Source organism: Poecile atricapillus, chromosome 4, assembly GCF_030490865.1.
Source record: "Poecile atricapillus isolate bPoeAtr1 chromosome 4, bPoeAtr1.hap1, whole genome shotgun sequence".
Taxonomy (NCBI): Eukaryota; Metazoa; Chordata; class Aves; order Passeriformes; family Paridae; genus Poecile; species Poecile atricapillus.
Genome location: NC_081252.1, coordinates 32790538 through 32815753, shown reverse-complemented (window position 1 = coordinate 32815753; position 25216 = coordinate 32790538). Strand labels below are relative to the sequence as shown.

The window sequence follows — 25216 nt, the reverse complement described above, 5'->3', positions numbered from 1 at the left end:
TACCATACAGGTTTCAAAGGTAAGATATAAAAAAATATCACCCAACACAAATACTCTAACTTGTCAGGAGAAGGGGAATGGGATCTATACCCTCCAGAAGTATCCAGACTAGGCTTGTCTCAATTAGATTCAAAGCCCATATTGTTTCAGAGCACTTAAGAATGTCTGTGGAAGCTAATAGTGACATGGTAAATGAAACATGCCGACAGAGAACATTGTCTTATTATTAGCAACATGCCAGGCAATACAAAAAGACCACCACATACTTCAAAAACTGCACTTACAACAACTACACTTACTTTGCATTTTAGAAGACACAGATATAAGATACACTGCCCTATATCAGTTCAGATGTTTTTCTGGAGTACATATTTGTAAGATACTCATGCAAACACCAAAAAAATTTCCATACTAATAGAAAAAAACAAAGCATTCATAAAAGAGAATAGGCAATTCTGCTCCAGATTTGTTGGTTTTGGTTTGGTTTTGCTTTTTGTTTAAGGTGGTTTTTTATTGTTTGGTTGAGATTTTTTGTTTTCTTCCCCGTTCCACACTAAGGAAGTGTTTCAGAAAAAGCCACAGGTTCTGAGCAGGGTCATTCATGATACTGATTCAGCTGCTGCCTTGCCTTTCAGAAGTGCCAGACCAGTTTTATCTCATTTCTTTTAGGAAAGCAATGCAATGGGACAGTAACTTCAGATCCCAAATTAACTATCGTTGGATACCCAGCTTTAGGTACTTGGCTTACTCTGTGCAAGCACTTTATTCCTACCCTCCTACTTGTTTGTATTTCTCAAAATGCAGCATATTACTCACTTTGACTGTAGTTGCTTCATACATGTTCATTCATCTTAGTTTGACTCACTGGATTTCTTTAACTGCATCTCATTAAACAGCCTGAATTTTTCTTTCCAGCTGCATGCTAGGCTGACTTTCAGTGAAATGAAGGTAGATTTACACCAATGAAAAGAAAACAGAATGCAGTTGCATGGTCTTAAACTTTAAGAGGCAACAAAGATTTCTAGGCTATGAATATTAATACTCAGAGATTAGCAATTCATCTTAGTTTTCAGCTGTGTCCTTCTAAGACAAAATGGTTTAGAGAAACCCTGATAGGTTTTTACTAAAAGCATTGCTCCAACAGCTGTGGTGAAACAGCAGAACAGTTCATGGCTCACACAAGAAAGAGGTCCTGTCTCATGACCCACACCTCTGGCACATTCACGCTGTAGTTCCTGCTTAGTTCACATACAAGTCAGTTCAGCAGCAGCTCCATGAAGAGTAAAACAGAAGGGAGTGAGCCCACTGCAAACTGGGAACAGAGGCTGGGGAGGCTGTGCAGCTTCCACCCTGGACAGAGACCCCATCAGCTCTGCCTCTCCTAGAATTATTTCCTGATTTTTATTACTGTAACTGCATATTTAGAGTCAGCAAGCCATATTCTGAAGACTTAGAGACAGTAATTAATGCTGTGTTAGTTCTTCTGCAATAATGTTAGAATAATTCAAACTTATTAGCAGCAAACATGCTCAACATGTCACAAGAACCACCAGACTCCAGGTCTCATCTAATTCTGAACTGACTAATGCAAGAGCAATATTCTCTGCCTTAGTAGCCACTGGTAAGGGACACAAACTGATAAAGGAGATGTAAGGAAACATTACATTAAACACTTGCAGAACTGGACAAAAAATTCATTTGCTATACCAAATATGACCACTAAGGAACACATTCCCAGAGATTAATTTCTTTTTGCAAATAAATCAATAAAAAAATGATTTTTCTAGAGTAAACTTTTCACATCCTTTCCTCTAGAATTGAAAGTGTTCTAGTTTCTCAAAGATTGCTTTCCTGTTTCATTTCTCCAAAATTAAACCTTCAACTCTGCATTGAGCCAATTCCAAGATAAGTGTGACCCTTGGAGGCCAGCAGATCATCTTGCATCTCTTCTTGCATCTTTTAGTATCTCTGCAGCTAAAAGTAGGACTGTGCCTCTCCCTACCTGGCCAAAAAGAAAAATAATCTTGGAGAAAGCAACTCTTTATCTATTCTATCCCACCCTCAAAGGTCCTTGGCATGGAGGGAACTAATTCTGAAACACATCTACTGTGGCACTAGTAAATAGACTAGCTCCCATCTTAAAATGCACTTTGGTCTACAGCTGACACAGATTTGAAAAGGAAAACAGACTGATAATGTTGAAGCCTTAAAATAAGTGAAGGAGCAGAAAAGCAAGTTGTTCCTCTGAGGCATAATAATTTTCTGACTTGCTCCTGGAATGATGCCTAGCATTACTTCCTTAATCCCAGCAAAATGAAGTTTCTGTCTTCCGATTCATAAATAGCAAAAATTTATGCTGAAGTTTCTAAGGCGTTTTCAGAAGAGAAATACTACTTCTACTTCAACTACTTTGGTTTTTGAAAGATTTTCCCTGTGTCGTGACCTTCATTAGGACTTGGAACTGAAAGATTTCCTTGGTTATCAAGTACTCCTCATCTGTTATCATAATTCATAATCCTTCAGAAATTGATGAGGCTCCAGCTTTTTAATATTCTCTTGCATTCACTTAATGTAGTATGACATTTCCAAAGCTGTGAACTATTAGTCCACACACTTTTTGCCCAGTATCACATTGTAGCCTACTTACTCACTGAATCACCCATAGAATGAGATTATAGTCAGAGTGTTTTAGGAGTCTGTTTTTTAAATTAGAAGGTAAGTAATTAGATCTTTAGTGACTGTACTGCAACTTAAATGTTAGAGTTACTGAATTCACATGTAAAAACTTTACTACCAAAGCCTCTTTAAAAGATTCTCCTTTTCAGTTCCAACTGGTTGCTCAAGGGTGTACCTGAACAATTATATCATGAGGCTGAAATGAAGGTCCCTCTCTCCAGCACTTCCTACAACAGTAATACTCTGCTGCTGGTGTGTAGAAGGTATATTTTGCATAGGTCACTTGAGAGTCCAAAACATTTTACAGATCAGCAGTGTAATTTCAACACAGAGAGAACAAACTCTCAACTCAAGTAAAGCTCATTAGGAGGTAAAAACAATCAGCAAAACAGATTAAATATCAACATCCTGAGATAGGATTGAGGGGTAAGGTTTTTTGAAATTATGTTGTTACATGTCTTTTCAGTATAAGTGGGTAGCCATTAAGTATGAGCAACAGCTATAATGTGAAAAAAATGCTGTTGAACAAAATCAATATTAAGTGGTACTTAGGCCAAGTTAGTTTCTAGTATCCCTTTTTATATCTGAAGGATCACAAACTTCTTCAGAAAGCACTCAGATTTTAATTGATATAGTGATTACACTGACTAACACCAACAGTCTTCACTGAAACAAAATAATGATGTTGGTGAATTAAACCCCAGAGTAGTGCCAATCAAGTCAATGAGTTACAGGAATTTTATCTAGAAGAACACCTTTGGCCAAAGTTTCAATATAATTTCAAATTAGCCTCCTTCTGTGGTAGGGTAGTTACCAAAGATTTCCCCTTAGCAAAAGATTCAAGGAAAGACATTCGCATATTGTCACACACACTGACTCTGTGCCACACCTAGAATACAGTGAGACTTTGCCTTCCTCTTGAATACTATGTTCCTACTAGGAGAGAGGCAAAAAACCCATGTGTTCCATAAAGTAGTTTCTGTGCAAGCTGCAAAACAAAAAAATCTTCAAATGAGACTAGCAGTCAGCTGCACACCTTTGGAATACATGAAATAGCCTACAACAGAACAGCCTGTGTATAAAATGCACTGTAGCATTTCACTGGAAGAAATGGTAAGCTTTCAAATTAAATGGACATTAAAAGAATACTACAATAAATCATATTGCCAACTACATGCTAGTTTCAAGAAGCATTGTCCTTCAGGAATGCATTATATTTTAAAAATCACTTCCATCTTTTGTTGGTTAAGATAAGCTACAGTTTATTTTAGTTAATAGAGCCACAAAGTAGGATGAAACAATTATTCTGCTTAGCTTGCATTTTTCAAACTTGAGCATGCATACTGCAATGGAATCAATTACTTTACTCCCACCCAATTTCTTTACTTTAAATCTCAAGTACTGCCAGAAAATCTCATTTATCTAATCTGGATAGCAAAAAGGTTTATCCAAATTTCTTTTTCAATAATGTTATACTTACAGTGTACAAATCCTTGTTTTAAAAGACTTTCAATAGAAATACTCAATGTGCATTTCACAACATTGAATTTAATATGAAACAGAGGCCACAAACACTGCTTCAAAAAGCCCAACAGTACACTTGCAGTAGGGGACATAAAAATTTTTCATTAATCCGATTCTATTTGAAGCAAACCAGAGTTTAAAAAAATGCCTGTGACTCCAGAAAGTTAAATGACAATACACTTTCATAGCTCTGAAACATACAAGACCCAGAGTTGTTAAAAAAATTCAAATTAGTATGTAATACACGATTTAGACACCCAGAACTTGGATCTTGCATTTTCTTCCCGCTGCATAGCTCTTCTTCCCATCTCTGTTCCTGCACAAGTGATAATTTGTGACAAATTATGGAACTCATTGTTACAGGCTATAAGAGTTACCAAAAGCACTGATTATTTTTCAAACAATTTTGAAAGCAAAAGACAAAACCCACTGAATTTATGGAATGGAAAGACTACTAAATAATACCATAGACTGCACATGGCCAGGGACACTGCCATACGCTTGGACTATGCACATGTTGTCCTGCTCTGTTCTGTCCCATCAATTCCTACTCTGAGGACAGCTCAACTTCAAAATCCTCAGTGATCCCCACTGCTCCATACACAACAAAAACAAAACAAATTGAACATCTCCATTGCTTGGCTCATGAACAAGCAGCTTGTCTAACAAGAGCTACAGAGAGGTTTCTAAGATATGTTTCTGTTCAACCAAACAGATTCTAACACCGCAAAACCAAATCAAAATCTAATGAACACTTAGCCTTCCAATTCAATCCATTCTTGCAGGCCTAATCTAACTCTTCTTCTCTTTCATTTATTCCAAGTTTATATTTTGAAATAATAATGCATACTTCAAAATTATTTAACTAATCCCTACTAGCTTTACCTGAAAATCCTCTTTTTCTTAGAAAATATTGGGAACTAAAGAACAATGATGCACAGGAAAACGTGTAAACAAGTGAGAATTTGATCTTTCAAGATTTTGTTGTACACTTTTTTTGTATTCATCTTTCTCCTTCTAAGATAGCTGCCACCACAATGATGGCCATTAACACTATGTTGATAATAATCAGTTTTACTATGAAAAACATTATCACTTTTTTTCCTGGTTTGCTTTTTGCTGTTTCCTTATGTCTATCATAAAATCTCTGAATTTCTAACATCACATTAACCAAATCTCCTTATTCAGAATGGTTAAATATTCCCTTAGGTTTTATAGGGCCACTACCAAGGACAATTTACCCAGATTTAGTGCTAAGGTGTAGCCAAATTTGGAACAATACCTACTTACCATGTTATTTCCATGAGACCAAAGTTAAGAAAAATACTTGTCACTATGATCAGAAAACCAGTCATACTTTCCCATTTCCTCATGCCAGTGGCCTCTATCCACCATTACACATTGCTAATTTCCCTGCACTGTTCTTCAGGGCAAAATACACACCTAATTAAACTCAAGACACAAGCAATGACAAGTAAATCAAGATGGTTGGACAAAACATTCTTTATGACATACCCTGGACCTTTACAATGAATAGCTCACATTGTGTCATACATACACAAGTTCTTTCCTTGTTTATCTTGAGCTGAGAAAGAAAAAACCACCTTATGCATTATGAAAGCCATGTATACATCTTTATATTCTGTGAATTGCCAGGTAGATGTGTCCTTTACAGACCTCTCCCTCGGCATCACAAGGAGAGCAAATTTGTATGCTAGTGTATAGTGAGGAAAGATTAGAAATCAGAACCATTTAAATTATTTATAGAACATCACTGATGCCTCAAGAAGGCCATGCAAAGTAGCCTGCAACTGGACCAAGGAATCCTATGAAAGAGTAAAATCATGTAATAGCTATTTTCTATTAACATTTTGTGAAATTCAAGGCAGTTTAAAAATTACCTACATCAGTAAAATGGGATCTTTCTCTAAAATATTAATTTCAGATAACTGTCAGTAACCAAGATTTTATTGGCTTGCTCCTAAGATCAAACTCACTGCTGAATGAAAAAGACATTTTCCTCCTCACAAGTCTGAGTTTTCACAATTTTTATAATGAGAACAAACTCAAAACTCTACAAACTGACACCAGGAGGAAAAAAAAAGCAACAAAAGCCACCAACACAAAAACAAACAACCCCAGACCACAACGCAGGAAGAATACAACTGAAAGGAAGCATGATCCTAAGGTACTGCATATAAACTAATGGAATTTTTTGACTTTGCATCTTTTGTCATTCTGACATTCCAACTTGAATCTATTAAAGTCTTACTTTGAAAATTTTTATTGAAAACAAAAATATATGGGAACACATTTGTTCCAGATGCATTAATATTTTCCAATAAAAAAACTCTAAGGATTTAATACCAGTTGAGACTAGAGTTGGTAATCACAGATACTTAACAATCTTAGACTAGATACTAAAGCTCTTGTGTTAAGGAATTAGGGGTTCCTTTCATTACTGCTGTTAGCTAAACCAACAGGAATTCAAACATACAAGTAAAACTAAGGAGTTACACAAACAGAGAACAGGAAGAAATGAGAACTATAGAAAGACTCCACATTATTGTGTTGGTTCATGTTACTTCCTGCCATCGGTGACTGTACTGCCTTTCCATGAACATAACCAGATTTTAAGTCAGGGAAAGAAGAAACAGCCAACTGAAAGCTTTACACTGCTAGAAATAAAGTTACAGAATAAGGCCAGACTCTAGTTTAAATGAGGAATTATTGTTCTTTAGTTTTCTCTCTGGAGAAGGAAATACACCTGTCTTTATTGTTCAAAATATTATATTCTAATGCTACAAACCATCTGAAGAACTCTTACCTACAGCAACTGTGAGAAATAGTCACTGTGGCAACCAAAGCTACTTCCATAGAGCCACAGAATCATGGATTAGCTGTAGGTCAGCACATGTAAAAGCTTACATTCTAAATTTTAGGAAAGGTGTCATTAGTCTTGGGAATATGTAGTCCTTCCAAACACCCTGCTATGTGAACTTTTACACAAGGCTTGATACTCTGAAATATTCTAATGATCTGGGTTTAATAAAACAGTTTTGTAACATTGTCAGAATTACCAATTCATTCAGAGTGGAAACAGTAACATACTGAACATTTGGCAAGCATCAGACTATCTACAACCCCTCAGTTTCCTAAAAATACTTTGATATGATACTTTGGAACATTTTATAAGCTATTACAGAGAAACCAGATGCCTCCCTAACCTTTACAGAGCAGCACAGGTTAGGATGAGAAGAACAAGATCCTTGCTTCCCCCTTGACTAAACAGCCTCCCATCACTATCAAGAATTGCAACAAACTGCATCAAAAGAGGTGGAAGCACCACAGGGGAGGATAATACCAGACACATGCTGTATGAAAGGCTGCTGAGAGATGGTGCTCATTTTCATAAAGCAAGTGTTTGGTGGTTCAAAAACAACAAAGAAGGCACAAGAGTTTACCAGAAAACTAATATTAATTATAATCCACCAGCTATTTGTATTTTTTCTAATCAATTTGAAAGAAAATCTGGTTATATAAAACCCAGGAACTAGTGGTATTATAAAGTATAATTTCATATTTCTTTCCCTTTCTAATGTTGTTTGATTGGTATAAATACTCCACCTGATACAACAAACACATCTCAGGAAACCAAGCACACTGTCAGGTTTCCTGTGATTTTCCTTGTCTGTACTAATCCCAGTCTCATTTCACACCCACACATCAGGCTCCCTCCCTAGCTAGCTTGGGCTTCTGTACACAGCTTCCTTATGACAATATTGCAATTAACACCCACATCTCCTCCCCAGATGATGCCAACTCTTCTATGAAACATTCAGGCTATGAAAACCACACCCCTTTTCATGCTCTTTCATCAGCCCTTTTTCCAAACTGAGAATAAGCATCTCTTGGGGAGGTGACTCAGAAGTGTTCAGCCCTTTCCACGTTGTAAAACAGCTCATCTAATAAAACAAAACACATGTATAATGCTGCATCAAGAACCAAATTATATTCATGCTTGTAGATCAGGGTGGGGAAAGACTTATCTGAATTTTCATCTGTCAGCTAACTAGTTCCACTGCAGAGTAAGATAAAGTAAGATGATCCAATGACAAACCAAAGCCTAGAACCTCTGCCCCTTATTCAGCTTTTGTTGTAAAAGGTTTTCTAAAGTTTCTGTTCAATTTTTAAGCTCAGATAGAGAATACTAGCGTTTCCTCCATCAACTCTTTTTGTATCCTACATTGTACCTGTTAGAACCAGGACTAAAAAAGAAAACATACATTCTTCAGATGACAAGCATTTCAACTACTTCCTATCCCATAAGCCAAATAATGTGGAGATATTCTGAAACAGACAAACAAAAAGACGAGGAGTCTTGGCAACTCAAGAAAATCCTGGTGTACAGGCTGCTGGATTCTCATCAAATGCCACTGGTAACCTACTTTTGACATACAGGGTATGTAGATATATAATATGTAACAATATATTTATTGTTCTCCAGAGGTTACAAGGGACCAAAAGACAGCTAAAGCACCTTTGATAACTGCTGCGTATTCTTTTCACATGTAAGCAATTTCTGTGATTGCCACAGGAATACTGCGCAATAGTTACACTGTACAGGTGTGAACACAAACAGAAGTGAAACACAAAACACTGGCAGGATGCTCCAGAGCCCATGGTGTCTAAATGTAGCTGAGTGCTACCGTCCATCAGGCATCTGAAATAAGACTGAAGTCTCAAACTCACTTTTCATTGTCCATACCGCAAAAACTGATTTTGACACCCAGCACTGCAAAGCTCATGGCTCAGCAAACAGACGTCTTCTCTGAACTACCTGTTACACACACACAGACACACATGTATCTTACCTGCAATTAAAGCAATGTCAACAGGTCAGCAAGGAAAAATTTGCTCTGGCAGCTCTTCCATTTGGTCAAGAATCTAGACTTAGTTTCTTCAGCTTTCAGCAGCATTCAGCTTTCCACTAGAGACAAGGAAAGGCAGAGAAAGTAGAAAAGTAAAAATTATCATTCTCTATTAACAGAAATCTGGCAGCTTAAAAACTGAAAAGGAAAAAAAGCTCCATCTTAAAGAGAACAAGATAATAAACTCTCCAATACACAGGAGTAGCAGTAAGAGAGTTTATTTCACAGCACAGGACACATCCACACAAACAAGGTCAGAGTTTCCAGGCCTTTCACCAATACTTTAGTGAGAAGCCCTTGAAAAGACAGAGGGCATCAGCCACTAAGAGCCCACACCACAGCAGAAGCAATCCATATTTGCCTTCTTTGTTGCCTTCTGTTCACTGCTGCAACTCAAAAACAATCGTGCATAACACACTGAATAAGTCTGATGCAATTAAGAAACTGTTCTGGCTAAAAAGTAACCACTGGGGAAAAAAAATAAAACACAGAAGTAGAAAAAAGTGGTATTACACTGAATTCTAAAGCTTGCTACACTGCCAAAAAACTGATTACAAAACTCACTTTTCAGACAAGAAATGCATCATAACAGCATCTTGTTAAACAAGCTAAACACATGCAAGGGAGAAGGAGAAACCCACACCTTTCTGTCAACACTGAAGTAATTCATATTAAATTTATATTTGACATGTAACAAGGCTGCACACATACAGAAAAATGCAAGTATGAAAAGGGTGTCTATTCATTTACACAGTGCTTAGCATTCCGAATTGATTTTACAGACATCCTGCTAACCTGTCTGACAGAAATTCCTCCAGACTACACAAATTAACTCAAAATAAGGAGACTGTCATTTTTCTGTGTCTTATAAGCAGGAAGGCAAAACTCTGAAAGCTTTCAATTTGCTGAAAGAAAGCCTGTAAAAGTTTAAAAAGTATATACATCAAGACAAAAAAAAAATTAATAAACATAATTTTTGACCAAGAACTCATCGTTTAAAACAGGTTCCTAAACAGCTTTCCCATCAGGAGAGCATGAAAAAACAGCCAAAAACTAAGGGCGTATGGGAAGACACGGTTTTTATATTGCAAATATAACATAGTTTCAGTATATGCTAGACTAGATGACCCCAGAAATTCCTTCACATTTCATGCTCCTGAATTTCAAGGATGATTATATCAAGTTCCTCCACAGATGTAACCAGAAATTTCCTAAGAGACTTTTAGCATCATTTTCCCCCTCAATTGCAACAAAGACATTTGTCCTAAAAATTAGCCAGTTTCCAAGTGAAATGGTAACAGGACAATCTTTCTGTCTTCCAGATCATCTCTAAAATGTTTCCTATAGTAAAATACCGTTCATAAAATTCTATCTCACTAAACCATGCTATTTTTAATATATTTTCTTGTTAGTCAAAATAATTGCAAGTGAGGGCCCTAAAGAAAGGAGATTTCTCCATAATTTGTAATTAATACTAACTTTCCTCCTTTCTGCTTTATATATCCATTGCATCTGGTCATAAAAATAAGGTTCCAAGTTTAATTTGTTAAATACATTCTCTCTATTTTTGTTTTTCTGTACCATTTATCAGGGTAATTTTTCAAGTGGAGCCTATAATTATGTTCTTGACCGGACTGTCTTTTAGTTTAAACAATTATTTTCTCCCTGGGATTTTATTCTTTAATTTGTAGCACAGCTTAAAAACTATTGTCATATACATAACAAAATAGGTGTCATCTAAATTACATCCTCATGATTGAGGTTTGCAAGTTTATCAGCCTGGTATTCTTATTTCCTTTTACTACACATGAAATAATCCATCAGAGGGAACAGAAAAGAGGAACAGAAAAAATATACTTAAAAGAGAAACTACCCCCACCCAGAGTCCAAACTAAAGTCCTAAAGGTAACCCACAGCCCCTCTAGAAATCATTCTTTCCAGCAGATGTGGGAAAGGAGTATGCCATAAGCACCTGTGGAGGGGCTTCAAGTGATCATAATGAAGAGGGCATTGGGGGAGGAAAAAAACCTCTCAGCACATTTGTTTTAAAGATTCCAGTATGCTTCCATCTAAATATCATCTTTTATCTAGAACCACAAGCCTGAAATTGAAAATTAGTACAAGAGACTGAAACCAGAGCAAATGAAGGACAGTTACATGAGGGACAACCCATTTCTGATACGGCTAGTGCATGTTTTCAAATATATGCTTAATAAAAAATTATAGTTGTGCCTATTACCCAAATTTATGCAGTGTTTCAGCTTCAAAGTTCTGCAAGACTCACTCAATGAATCTTTGTTACTACTACTGAGGCAGTAAAGAAAATCACAAATTTCTCTATGATATGCAGTTAATGTGCAGGTTTTAGAGAGAAGGCATTCAGAACATGGAACAATTCCCTGATCAAACATATGTAAAAAAATCTGAATCTGAAACCTTACCACCAAACTATGGAAAATGTCCAGAACCTAAGCGCCTTTAGCTTCCCAAATAATTTGTGAAAAAAAACAGAACAAACCAAAAACCCACATAAAACTAAACCTACACAGACACCCCTTAGGTTAGAGTGCAAAAGAAGACAATGAAAGAACAAAAATTTGAATAATTTAGCAAGTTCCAACTTTGAATCATCCTTTTTAATATTATTTTTAAAAGCTGTAATTAAATAAAAGCAGCATGGTGACAATTGAACCGAGAGCTTCCCGTAGTTGTGGCCCAGGAGAGTCATATTAATCACACAGTATCATCAGTTCAGTATTGCCAGATAGGAAATAATACATCCTTATCTCCAAAGAGCACTGACACTGGGATCTCTTTGTAGGCACTGACAAACCATTACTGCCAAGCACAGTCTTGCCTTATGTAACATTCTTGGAAGAGCAAATATTTTGCTTTTGCATCAAATACACTGCTTTTTAAAAGCGGGCGGCACCAGGTAAAAAAAAAAATACATGTCTGCATTCTGTATCTGAGAAGGTAAGGAGGGAAAACAGAGGGAGAGAGAAGAGATAAAAAATCTTCTGCCTTCTCATTTCTGAAAACTGAGACAGGTAAGGAAAACATGAAATGGTAGAACTGCTTAAAAACTTTGAATCAGATACAAAAATGTTATATTTTATCTAATATTTTCTGTCTCATATGATTGATATGAATTTTATGTATTTTATGGATCACAGTATTCATACAAGTCATATGATTCATAATTATAGGAATATAAGAAAAAATATATCTCAGCTCACATTGTTTGGATAGCCTGAAATTCTGTCCTAAAATGGGTGTGGTGAGGCATGTATATTAAAAAGCTTTAGAACATAATCAATTCTTAGTAATACCCTTCATGAATTGGGATGCTCTACTTTGTATCTTGAGATCATCAAATCATAACAGACAGCAGTTTTCAATGTTTCTTCAGTTCACAGCAGAGCAGACTGTCAAACTTTCTTTTAACAGGCAGGTCACCAGGACATTCTCAGAATGGCAAAACCCTTTTCAAGGATTTATACATTCTCTCTCTCCTCTTTTTTTTTTTTTTTTTTTTTTTATAAACACAATTAATTTTGAGCTCAGGGTTATACTGCATGTTATTTGAGAGGAAAGTTGTCCTTAGAGACTGTATCGCATCCCATGCATCTTAACCTACACCACTACCCAAGCTGGATATTATGAAAGATGCATAGCTTTGTGGTTTGGGAAATTCAAATTGCTTTCCTTATCTTTCCCCTTCATGTGAGAGCCCAAGAAAATAATCCTAGAAACCATAGTACACAGATATATGAATCAATACAAACTCCCAGTACCAACAGATGCCATTCAAGAAAGCAGATGGACTTTAAAACATTAAGAGGTAAGTATGTTCCGGTTTCATATGTGCATGAATTAAGATAACAAACACATCATAGAGGTGATACCTCCTGGGAAATCTCCCTCTGTGAATAACAAACCAGAAATCTTCTAAACTGCTAATTTTACATAAAAATGTGCCTATTTTCTTTTGATTTAAAGATCAGTTGACACTGCAGGACTTCCTCAAATCTTTGCTTTCCTTCTGCTATTCACAGTTTTGCCCAATAACATGCAGCTGAAATTAAAACCTTTGTTTAATGTCACTGTTGTTATCCCTATCATTTGGACAAGAAACATGAAGTGAAGAGCCCCTTTCTGTTTTGGGCTGTTACTGGACAAATAATTAAAGAAGAATTAGTTTATTCAAGTAAACACAGGCTACAAGGGCAGCAAAATAGAGGGTTGTTTACAACATACAGCAGATTATATGAAAGAGTTTTCCAAATTTTCACTAGTACAAGCTGTTTAAGTCTGTGTGGCAGAGAGCAGACTTGCACAGGTCTGGAAGCAGTAAAACCCCAGTGGCTTGGATGCAACACCACACAAATATGACAAAATTGTTTCCAAAGCTAATCCAGCCATGTTCATGCCACATTTCCTTGCACTCCCTGTTCTAGGATTTGCTCTTACAGAGCCAGTCTGGGTATGGCCATGCTCACAGTCATTTTTTTCAGATTGCTACCTCTAACAGGGAGTTCTAGCTACTTTTCAACAGCCACAGCACTGTGAAGTTACAAGTGTCCCTCATCTCCTCCAGGTGAAAAGGGGAAAAAAAAAAAACAACCCAGAGAAAGAGGCATAATGTTTTGATATATTCTGGATCCTCCTTGTGAGTTGTAATATAAGAGTAGCGATACCAAGAAAATTACTTCTCAGTACTGTGCTCTCCCTGGATGTTACACATCGTGCTGCACCACAGTACCCAACTCCTTTTTGCCCTCAAAGGATAAAAAAAAAAATCACCTCAAAGTCATCTAGTCCTTCCCCCTGTGCCATGATAACATCATGTTCCTGTCACAACTCACAACTGCTTTCCTTACTTTGTTCTTAAAATCATACACAACTTTTCCTGGTAATATATTCTAATGCAACAATGTCTTACCAAGTAAGGAAAAAAACAGATCACTTTGAAAAACATATTTATCTCATACACTTAGACAAACCCTCACTTTCTCAGTTCTCCACTATCTTCTTCACTTCTTTGAAGCTAAAATAATAGCTCCCAGTTAATTCAGTCATTCCTCCAGACATCCAGGTATTCTTACTGCTCTTCTCCAGACTCCCTACAGTGGGTTCATATTACCTTCTTTTTTTCCTTTTAAATTAATTTTAATGAATTCCATCTTCAAAACATAACACTACATCAATATTGGCTGGAAAGATTACTTCATGTAACTTGTAGAACATAATTCTATTTACACATATGTGATGCAGACACAGGATCCCACAATAAGAACTGGAAAGGTCCTTAAGGTTAACTGAAGCAGGCCTCAGGGAGAAACATTTGGTCCTTCTGGCCTTCTCTAATTGCTCCCATCAACCAGGAGGCAGGAATTACTTTAAAGAAGCCTTGCCGTGTTTGAAATAAGGAACTGTGCTATACGGTTTTGCAATACAAACTTCAATCCCTACCTAAGAACCAGCTCCATTTAAAATAACCCAAAACCTTCTAAGAGCAGAATTCAATCATTTTTGGACAGTATCTTCATATGATATTCTCTAATTTTACAATTCTATAGCAATGTTGACTTCTGTTATTTTTGTTTTCTACTAAAATATATAAATCCTTTATGTATATATCTAAAACAAACCTCTCATCCCTAACAAGAACACTACCTCATGACTCCATTTCCAGGGAAAACAATGTTTTTCAAGCAGTTTATAACTTGCCCACAGTCAATTTCCCCAGACATTCTTTAATAAGTATGAAATGTTGACAGTTTCTATCACAGAAAAGCAACCAGAGATCTACTACTCCTCTTCTGTTAGCATTTTGGAAAGATAAATTCTATTAGCCTAGCGGTTTTAATATTAAAAATAGAATCATATGGACTGCTGTTTTTTGGGGTTTTTTTTTTGTCATCTTCTACTGCTTTGGGAGGGTTTAATTCCTAAGAAACATACTAGAACAAATAAAGATAAACAACTGAGTCTACAGCTGCTCATTTCCACTCGCCCCTTGCCCCTGACACCCGTACAGACAGACACCATAATCCCTCTTCTCAGTGGCACAGTATTACACATACCCTCCATGCGTTAAGTAACTCCAGCAGCTCAAGGATTACATCAGCCAGCCCTTACCCTTTCAACAGTGTTTTTGTAAACACTTGAAACTTAAACTTACCTAACTGCTCTAAAACTCACTCTTTACTCACACCAGCTTAGGGTTTTAGCACTTGCCTTGGACATCATGTTCACCTCCAAGTCCCAGTATCTTTTATTAGATCTGAGGTGAAGAAACAAACCAAAAAATACCTCATCCTGCTTATTGTCTGTCCACAGCTCCATTTGTCAAACAGGAGTAAAACTCCTCTTTCTTTTTACTAACTTTATATTTCTATAATGATTTCTCATTATTCTTTGAGTTGGGCCATTCTGAATGTTGAATCTTAATTATATATGTGTGTGTTTTATTTTTACACTTGTCCTGGGCAATCCAGCTGGGTATTCCTTTCCCTCCTTGTGTTTGATGTTGAAGAGCTCACTATTAGCCAAGCCAGCCTCTCACTACTTTTGATATTTTCCCCCTGTGGAAGAATAGTTTCAATTTCTGCATTAGCATATGCCACAAACTCCAATATTCCTGCTTCTGAATAAATCATATTTTTATCTCAGAATATTTAAATGTACTTTGAATTATAACTGATTAGACCACATTGTCTCCTAACACTGAGCCCAATGCCAAGTGCTCCTGAAATGCTGCTGTTGATTTGATGCCTCTTTTAAATCTGAACTGTTGTTACTTTAAATGTTTGCAAAACAAATGTACACTAGTAAGAGAATATGCTTTGCTGCCGATACAATGAAATTTTATCCTCATCACTTGCTGCTACTTTAAAATCAAACAGTAACATTTCAGCTATTGAATGTAAGTTGCTAAAAACACTACTAGCAGAAGATATAATTTGTAAATAAGCATGGATTATAAATGCAGAGTCTTCTAAACTGCCTTAGTTGTTGCTCTCTGTACTTTAAATTTTATTTTTTCCAACAGGAAAGGTTCTTGCAAGAAGAAAATAAAGTTCTCCAAGTCCAAGGATTCCAATGGCATCCAAGCAAAACAAACTATCTAGCTGAAGGAAATTTTTAAAAATAATCTCAATACTACTTTTGTGTTCTGCTTTTACCAACACTATCAAGTCAGGAACCCATAAGCACTGAGCTGCTGCTGGCAAACATCACCTCTGTAAAAATCATGCCAACAAAATATGCTGAAAAGCAGATTCAACCACTGACAGCCATAAAAACTTCAGTGTTATCTGGCAGCAAGTTTAGGGAAATATCTTTTATTATCTTTTATATCTTTACTGGGACCAAAATATTAAGAATAGAATCATTGCAAAGGCAAATCAGTTTCTGCCCTCCATGCTTTTCCTCCATTCAAAATGTACTCTCACTTCACAGGCTTCTCATCCTATGCATATGTTTCAAGAAGCTGATAAAGAACTTTCTAATTGTTTACCTGAAACCACTCCAAGCAGGCAAGCATAATTAATCTTAATGCAAGTCAGCAATTCAGAAAGGAAATTATCCTGTTACACCTATTGCTGACTATGTGTTCTTATGTGTTCTCTGCTTCCGTGTACTGAATGGCAAAATGGCCAATTAAAAGAAAAAAAAAAAATCCCAATCCATACTAAAGGCATTCCAAGGACTGTGGGTGATTTGAGAACAACATCAGAGCCAAAAAAAAAAAAAGAAAAAAAAAAGGAGAAACATACACTTTTCTGAAGATCTTTATGGTTTGCTGTAAAATTTTTGGCTGCTTAGCACCTGTTGTCACTTTTACCTTGGTAAGGCACACAAGGCAGAGAAACCAGCACAATTCTAATTCCACTCACAGAGAGGAACAGAGCCCTCGCTTCCAAAACAAATCCACATCACGCTGTGGTTCGGGGTATGCACTTCTTGCAAAGTCCAGCACTGGAAATCAGCAAGTTCCTCAAAAGGGGAGATAAACTTTTGACTTCTGTAACTTTTCTTACAGGAATACAGAATTCATAATACTGAACTAAAACATATTTATGCCGCAAGTGAAGTGCAAAAATACCACAAACGTGCAAAGACAAAGCAGCACAGTTGTGTTTACTAAGAGCCGTGGGCCTAGTGTAGCAACTTACTGATGTTCCACCTTCAACTTGTAATTATGAAAGGCACACCTCCCTATTCACTCGTAAGTTTAAGCTATACATACTTAAGGTATGCTTACAAAAGCATTCATCAATGTAATGCCAGTACAGTGATGAAGCAGAAACCCAAGTTATCTCTCCCTCTCAGGTTTGCTGCACTAGGACAGGAGCCTGCCACAGCAAAATGAGTTAACACAATTCAGTAACAGCCTATGCTATTTTTTGGACTTGGCTGCACAGTAACAACTTTTTAACCACAGCTCTCTGACTAGTGTGTAAAAAACCTAAACATCTGAAAATAATTTAGTTATTACAATAATATTAACTGTTAATTGTTAATAAAACTAACTCGAAAGTGTAATATTCTCTTCCCTCCTGCTCAGGGGTATCTGAGGTTTAACAAAAGATTTTGTGAATGCAAATGGGATTGATTCTTCATCAAGTTACCTCTTCAACTGTTAGCCAACAGCTAAATTTAAGTTACAATCCAAAGATTTACTGGAATATGAAGACTGTCAATACTTTAAAAGTTTTATTTTTTTCACATGCACTAGGAAATCCTTCCAACTGTGAGCTTGTTCGAGGTCATCATTTGATTAGTTCTGCAGGCAAACTCCACTACTGCTAGAATAGTCTTCTTATATAAAAATTTTCACAGAAAGAAATCCTGCCCATCACCAATGTACAATACAGGCAACTTGCAAAAATGAGCTAGAATCAGAAGGACAATGGGCACAATTGCCTTTCAGTAATAGTTACTAACACAAAGAATCTAGCTCATTTTTATTACCACACAGCTTTCCTGTCTTAAAATTAAAAAAAAAAGACAAGTTCTTCTAAGGCATGCAAATGTTTAAATAAACAAAACCATGTCTGTCATATGCTTGAAGACTACAGTAGAGGTACAAGGGGAGAAAATATTTGACTGTGCTTCTAAAGCTAAATGGCAAAAACTACATGATAAGAATTTGCCTTGTACTTTCAGCACTAATCTAGCTATGTTATGTATGTTCTCACACAAAAAGTAGGTAACACCATGCTCATTAAGTTTAGATCAGAATTAACTGTCACAGTCTAACATTACCGTACACATAGGTAATTCAATACTGCACCAAAATTTGACCTTTTTCTTCGTAAAGAAAAGAAAAAGATAAAGAAGTCATTGATTTCCCAGTAACTCACCACCCATGGGAAGGCACCACAGTTTGAAACAGAAAAAATTTCAGGGCAATTTTCCAATTGCTAGAAAAAGGTGCTACATGAGTCAAAATCCCAGCTACATGCTGGGCCTCCTGCATGCAGACAGACATGCTTGTGTCATGTTTCCAAACTTTCCTTTGCAAATTAAAAGTAATCCCACTTGATAGGTAACACAGATTAGGTCTTCATATGCCTTGAGCCTCTCACCACTCTCACCAGCTCTTATCTTATCTGCTCTGTTTCAATTCCACATGGAATTGCCTCACCTGGACATGCCCTTCAGGATCACCTTAGACCGGAATTTTTTGGCCACATGGTTTAACATGCAAATCATTCTTGTCATACCATCACTGAGTCCTTGACTGAGATACCCACCTGTACTGGGAAGACCTGGAAGTCTCATGAACAATGCCTACAACAGAAAGTAAGGAAAGATGCATTCCCAAAGCTTCTCAATGTTCAAAACACTAACTTCAGCTGGTGAATGCTTCCTTACCATCACAGCAACTCCACAGTTAAAGCTCTTTAAAATGTACTGGTGTGTGTACACATTTATTACAATGGAGTGATACTAAGCCAGAAGCACTTATTGTACACATTCACAAGGGCATTCAAAACTGCTTTTTTAATTCAACAGAATCACAGAATTATTAAGGCTGGAAAAGACCTTCAAGATCAACAAGTCCAACCTGGGACTGAACACCACCACGGCAACTAAACCATAGCATCAAATGCCATATGCTCTCATTTGCTGAACACTCCCAGGGATGGTGGCTCCATCCCTTCCCTGTGCAGCCCATGCCAATGCTTAACCACCTCTAAAGAGAAGAAATTCTCCCTGATGTCCAGCCTGAACCTCCTCTGGCACAGCTTGAAGCCATTTTTTCTGTTACTGGTTGCCTGGGAGAAGCGATCAACACCCGCCTGGTTACAAGCTCCTTTCAGGCAGTTGTAGAGAGTGATGAGGTCTCCCCTGAGTCTTCTTTTCTCCAGGTTACACACTGCCTGATCCCTCAGCCACCCCTCCCAGGACTCACTCTCTAAACTCCTCACAAGCTTCACTGTGCTTCTCTGGACATGCTCCACAACCTCAGCGTCCTTGTGAGGGGCCCAGAACTGGAGCCAGGACCTGAGATGCAGCCTCAGCAGCTTGATCCAGGTCTAGCTGACCTGCTACCCACGACATGATGAAGTCCTAGCTCTATTTTCCAAATAAATTAATCAGATCAGGAAAAGGCATTATTTTTTCACCAGTTTTACTCTACAGAAAGCTCAGGCTTTCTAATGAAATTCCAGAAAGCTGTTTGCATGAGTTTTTAAAAATGCAGACATTCTTACAGAGCAGCCATACCTGCATCTACTTACAAGTCTTTATTTGGCCACTATAATGTATTACAAAAACTATAATATATTGAAAAAAAAATCAGAACTTCTAGGTCACTCATACCCCAACTTTTGACCAGTGTAGACCTTTGTAGTCTCTTCTGGAAGCATCCCAAGGTTTCTTGTCTCTACTCAATATTATCAGAGCATTAAAAGTGCAACCACAACATACCAAAAATACAGGCATCTGCTGTTGTGCATTGCATTACCTGAAACGCACCCAAAAGCACTATTCTGCTAAGAGCTTTCCTTGATGTCCTCTTTCCTGGTGCTTATTCTAATGCAGATACAGCACATGACTATTTTCTTGGAGTGGAAGCTATTTAATATAAAACTGACCTATCCCATTAGGCTGAGAAGTGACCGTAATAAAGGTAACAATGCCAAGCCAGCATGTCTGAGTAGAACAGCCTGAGTGTTTGTCTGTAAACCAAAATAAAAATTTGTTAACAAAAATGATGACTGGAATGAGAGGTCAAAAAAGTCTTGTGCTCAGCAGCACATAAACACCATGAACATACCAACAACGCTAAACATGCTACGGGACAGAGAGAGAGAGAACACATCTCTCTCATGTCTGAGGGAAACTACTGCTCACATCAGTAACATCAGATCAGGATGTGGAGAACTGCATCTTTGGAGTCAAGTATGCTACTCAAACATTATAGAACTAAACAAGATTCCCATCAGACTAATTAAAATTTGGAGATCTTTGCAATGAAACCCTCTGCAGGCATCAAAAAGCAGCATCTATATATAATAAATAAAGATATGCAAGGAGGAACAGCAGCACTTATGAATAAATTCTTTGCTAAAAAGAAGTCTTAAAACGATGCATATCAAAGTAATCTTAATCCTACAATGTACAATTTAACAGAGAAACTGATGCTTCAGATGGTACTGAGTCTGTAAATCTCAATACTTAAGCCTGACAGGTATCAATGCATCATTATAATCTTTTTGAAGAGAAAACATAGCTATAAATTTCTAAAACTCAGTTTCATGCCAGGATCAAGTAAAACCACATTAGCAGCAGTTTCTCCAGTTTTGATTGTCTTGGCTTCAGATTCTATGAAGGTTTGTATCCTAGTTAGGGGAATAAAACCCCAAAAATAAAACAAGAAAAACAACTCAAAGCCAAAACCCTTACAGAGGACAAGCCAGTTTCTACCAGCACCACCATATAGTTTACACACAATGAAGTTTAAAGAAGAAAAAAAGGGAACTATGTACATAAAGCTAGATTTCTTCCACGCACTTTGCCCACACATTTTTCATTGTTCTAATAGGATTTGCTTCCTTTTCAAAGCACATATTGTCAATCACCATGGGTCAATAAACAGACTAAAACAACTGTTAGCAAAAGTCAATTGAAAACATTTGGTTTGATTGAGACAGATAAGAGGAAAAGGTATCTGGATGTTCCATGAGTTTCACCAGTGCCATCCTCACATCAGTATCTCACTGGTACAATCCTGCCCTCTACAATTATTTATACTTCACCTTACAGATTGTAAATTTTTCTGTCTTTTTTCTTGTCCTTCTCCCTTTGCCTTCCATGTTCATTAAAGCAGAGCCAGAGAGGAAGAAACGAATTACAGTATTAGGTCCTAATTCTTAGATTAGTTTCAGATCAGGTAGACTCTTGTGCACATATACCCCAGTAGAAGTAAAGTACCACAGATAATATGAAAACTGTAATTTGACATCACTCATTCAGGTATAACAAATCTTTCCAATCAACACTTCTAAAATTTTTACTTCTAGAAATTACAATATAAATAAAGCACATGGGCAAAGACATAGGTGTATACTGCACAACCTAACACTACTTATTACCTTTTTGGTCTATGAGAGAGCTCTTTGAATGGACAATTTATTATCACAACCTCTTCTCTCCGAAAATGAAAACAAAATTAAAACCTCATGCTTCCCCACTAGGATGAGGCCCTAGATCCTTCTTACTGCTATATGGGAGAATAAAAGCACTGTTGTACTAAAGGAAAAGGCAACTATAAACTCTTGCACAGCATCAGTTTCATATTGATCAACAGAAAATACCTAGGCAGCGAGGGCATTGGCAGATTCTGAAGTCACATTCAGTTCAGCCACAAGTAATAGGGTGGCATAAAAAATTACACAATCATTTTTATGCATTTTTTCTTCTTATCGTCATTGTATGAGATATGTTAATGCTAATCACAAAACAAATCAAACAGCCAAGGGAAGAGAAAAATCAGACTGAAATAAAAATCTCCAAATACCATCAAGTATGTCTTAGCCTTTCTCAGTTGCAAGAAACCACATGCCCCAACCTGGCAAACTCCTATACTAGCAAGGCTAGCCTTATGTACGACATCTCAGCAGACAGTGGGCATCTGCCAGCACCTATGTATTTGTCCACATGGAGCAATTCAACCATGCCGAGCTGCTACCTACACCCTTGTGCAACAGAAAGGTTCACATGACCTTGCTAATAGTTCCTTAAAGGTCAGAGAGAGCAACACAGCAATAGCTTTGTCAGGGAATACTGCCTTCTCCCGTTACCCGGGCCCCGAAGTTGCCGAGACCTCTGCTTTCCTTTGGGATCCACAGCAAATGCCAAGACAGCCCTCGGTGATTCGGCGAGTGACGCAAGGAGAAAGAAATAATCAGCGTTAACTAACCTGTTAAAACAGAAGTCCGAACCCAAACTGAGCACACATGCAGAGGGTCACGCGGGTGACAGCCCTACGCAGGAATACCTGGCACTCCGTCAGGCGTCGCACTTGGGAGGAAAAGCCTTCCGGAAAATAAAAGCGCGTATCCCATGCTCTCACCTCGGCACTCGCCCGCTCACACAGCCCTGTGCGAAGCCTGGGTCCTCTCTCTCCCAGAAGTTTGCGACCAATGCTGCCCACGGGTCGCCCTACAAACCAGCAGCGGAAAAGCCGAGCCAAAAAGATAAAGGGGATTAGGCGGGCATTACTTCCACTGACCTATATACTGCCCTCAGCCCGCGGCGGCCCATGCGGCAGACGGCAGCTGCTCGGCCGGGGGTGACACCGTCCTGGCAGCCCGCCCCGCCCGCCGACGAGGCCGAGCGGCGGCGCGACACCCCCGAAACCCGGTGCGGGGCCCGTGCCAGCCGCCGCCGTCCCCTCACGGCTCCCGCCCCAGCGGGACCAGCCCCTACCTGGCGCGGGTGGCGGCGGAAAGTTTCTCCGGGGAGGGGCCAGGCGGACTCCACTCCCTCTCTGCCGAAACCACCGGCTCCGGGAAGGAAGGAAGAAAGAAAACAAGGAGGGAAAGAGGGAGGGAGGTGGGCACCCAGGTAAATCGCCGTCCGCGACGGGACGGCGGGGCCGTCGTTACTCCCTCGGACGGGAGCGCCCTCACGGCCGCCCGCCCCGAAGGCTCCGTCCCCTCAGGGCGGGCATCTTGCCCCGGCCCCCCCCGCCCCGTTCCCTCACAGCGGGCGGCCCCAGCGCGGCACCGGCCGCCGGGTTTGTGCAAGCGGGGCCGGGCCGTGAGTCAGAGCGGCGGGGAGGAGCCGCGACCTGCCGGGGGAGGCTCGGCCCAAGGCGGCCCCTGCCGGGCGGGCGCCCGCCGGGAGACGATGCGGAGGATAGAGCCCGACTTTAGAAACAATAAACCTGCATTAAGAAAGTTTCCTCCCATCTCTGCCTGCCTACATGGAAAACCCGCGAACCAGAAGTGCCACTTTAAATCTATCCCGATCTTACAAATGAAAATTAGAGGTAACTCGCTAATGATACAAGCTGCAAGCTGGGCTGGAGCACCTCTCTTCTGAAGAGAAGCTGGGAAAGCTGAGGTTGTTCAGCCTGAAGAAGAGAACAAGGTCTGAGGAAACCTTGTTGTGGCCTTCCAGTACTTGGAAGCATCTCGCAAGAGGAGAGACTGCAGGACCTGTGCCTGTTAAGTCCAGAGAAGAAAAGACTGGGAGAAAATCTCAATACATAAGAATATGTCAAAGGCAGATGCCAAGGGGATGGTGCCAGACTCTTTTCAGTGGTGCACAGTGACAGGATGAGGAACAATGGGCATAAACTAAAACACAAGAAGTTTCACCTCAGCATGAGGAAGAGCTTCTCTATGTTGAGTGTGGTAGAGTGCTAGAGCAGAGGTCGTGGAGTGTGCCTCTCTGGAGACCCTCAAAACCCATTTGGAGGAGTTCCTGTATCATCTGCTGGAGGTGAACCTGCCTTGGCATGAGAGTTGGACTAGATGATCTCCAGAGATGCCTTCCAACCCTGTCAATTCTGTGATACTTGAAGTAAGCTCATAAAAAAGAGTGAGAGGGACCTTTTGTATGGGCACACAGTGATAGGACAAGTGGTAATGGTTTTAAACTAAGAGAGCTTTAAATGAGATATTGGGAAAAAAATCCATATTCAGAGGGTGGTAAGGCACTGAAACAGGTTCCTCTCAGCTCTAGACATTCCATCTATGGAAGTGTTCAAGGCTAAGTTGTATGTGGCTTTGATCAACCTGTTCTAGTGGGTGGCATCCTTACCCATGGCAAGAGGTTGGAACTGGATAGTCTTTAAGGTCTCTTCCAGCCCAAACCTTTCTGTGGTTCTGTGATACTATATAGTTCTTCTTTTTAAATACCTCACTGTAACTGTGCTACTATATAGCTCTTATTTTTAAATACGTCACTGTAACTGTGATAGACTGCTGTGGTGAATTGTTAAGCATAGTTCAATATGCCACTATGTTTTCTATGTTTTTGTCTCTCTTTTTTTTTTTTTTTTTTTAAAGCTTCAGATAAATTAAATAGATTGTAAGTATTCTTCTTATGGTTTCACTAAAGACTCAAAATAGGAATAGATGCTGGCCTATTAGAGTAACAGCTCATTTAAAGAATGAATAGTATAATCTACCAAGTGTAACGGTGTTGTCTCTGAGCTCAGGAAGCATTCTTTCCAAAGCTCTATGTAATTAAAGGATAATTTACTGAGATTTCTAACTAACTAGACTCATACAAACTAACTCACACCTAGGTATGCCAGAGTTAAAGTTTCCCAACCCAGGATAAAACCGTCATCCAAAAATCCACTAAGAAATAAAACTGATCTAACATAACTGAGGTTCCTGCGCTCCTCCACTTAGGAAGACTGGAAGAATCATTGGTTCTTGTACTATATTTTGGCACACATTGAAACTAAATCTAAACTTTAAAGAGCAGGGAGTACTGCCATTTCTAGGGACTGTAATTCCTCCTTCACTTGCTGTTGTTTATTGGTTTTGGAACTGCAAGATGAAATAGTAAGGCCATATAATTCTTTATTGAAAATGCTATGGCAA

The 25216-nt window shown here is 38.5% G+C and overlaps 1 protein-coding gene across 1 annotated transcript in view; it reads right to left on the bottom strand.

Moving 5' to 3' along the window:
• FHIP1A (FHF complex subunit HOOK interacting protein 1A) overlaps positions 1 to 23350 on the bottom strand; it is an 82772-nt gene extending 59422 nt beyond the window's left edge. The window contains exons 1-3 of the mRNA XM_058837248.1: positions 23082 to 23350; positions 22573 to 22814; positions 9075 to 9190 (exon numbers count right to left, since the gene is read on the bottom strand). The gene's annotated coding sequence lies outside the window, so the exon portion shown is untranslated. The remainder of the gene's footprint in view (positions 1 to 9074; positions 9191 to 22572; positions 22815 to 23081) is intronic.
• Between the last annotated feature and the right edge of the window lie 1866 nt (positions 23351 to 25216).